The sequence below is a fragment of the Nematolebias whitei genome, chromosome 16 (genome assembly GCF_014905685.2).
Source record: "Nematolebias whitei isolate Nwh7 chromosome 16, NemWhi1, whole genome shotgun sequence".
Lineage (NCBI taxonomy): Eukaryota > Metazoa > Chordata > Actinopteri > Cyprinodontiformes > Rivulidae > Nematolebias > Nematolebias whitei.
The window spans coordinates 2,677,958-2,679,094 of record NC_056513.1 but is presented as its reverse complement, the minus strand read 5'-3'; positions in this window follow the sequence as shown (position 1 = coordinate 2,679,094).

Here is a 1,137-nt window from a genome sequence, read left to right as displayed (position 1 = left end):
TGTTCTCCAGAAACACCTGTTCTCCAGAAACACCTGTTCTCCAGAAATGCCCACTTTTGGTCTGCAGAGACCCCGTCTCGACATGGGCTGTCTCTCTTCGGTTCTCAAAATGGCGGACGCTCGGTGTGGTTGGAGCTCTTTAGCATTTATCACACATAACTTTTAATTAAAAAAAAATCAGTAAACAAGTTCTCGGCTTCTTGTTGCAGAGAAAAACAACTTTTTACACGAAGGCACGAGTTTCAACCGCGAACTTTGGAGCTTCGACAAGACGGACGGGTTTTCCCGAGGTCGGCCTCGTAGCTTAGCTCGTAGCTTAGCTCGTAGCTTAGCTCGTAGCTTAGCTGCTTTTAACGATCCAAAAACGCGATTTTGGATCGTTAAAACAGATTTTAAAGAGAAAAGAGAGAGAGGGGTCAGTGAAGAGTTGAGTCTTTTGTCATCCAGTGTCTTCAGAAGAAAGAGAGAGAAGAAGAAACAATAAAACCGATAAACGAAAATGAGGTTGATCATTTTCATAATGTGATTAATTGATTTATTGTTTATCGCGACAGGCCTATGAATTATTATTATTTGGATTTGTTCTTAATATCAGAATTTTTACCATAACGGACGGCACCAAATGCACCCCAGCAACATTATGGTAGTCTGGTCTTCTAGTCTACGTAGTTGATGTTCGTTGTGTGTTGGTCCATTCTGTAGCATCCAGTAACCATGCGTGAGATGGGCAGTTGTCATGGAGACTTGTGGCGTTCACTCTGCGCGTCATGAAGACCCGCCTCCAACAGGGGTGTGTCCTGAGCAGCTACGTGAGCGCCCGGCTGTGACAAAGTGAAATGTTTTTGGCGGCAGGAAGCTCGTTAGCGCATCCGGGCCATAAGTTATCCGCGGCGTTGTTTAAGCCGCGATGTTCAAAGCGTGTGTGGGGAAAGTGGCAGCTAATAGACCGGACGTCTGCTGAATGTTTGTTGTGGACACGTGGACCGTAAATCTTGCTTGTGTTGGTTTTTCAGATGGATCTGTTCGTTCTGGTCAGAAAGCTTCGAAGCAGCAGAGGAACAAAGTGCGGGATTTCACACAGAGACCTGCAGGACCTCGAGTCCAGCACCAGGACCCAAGAAACATGCAGTTTCCATA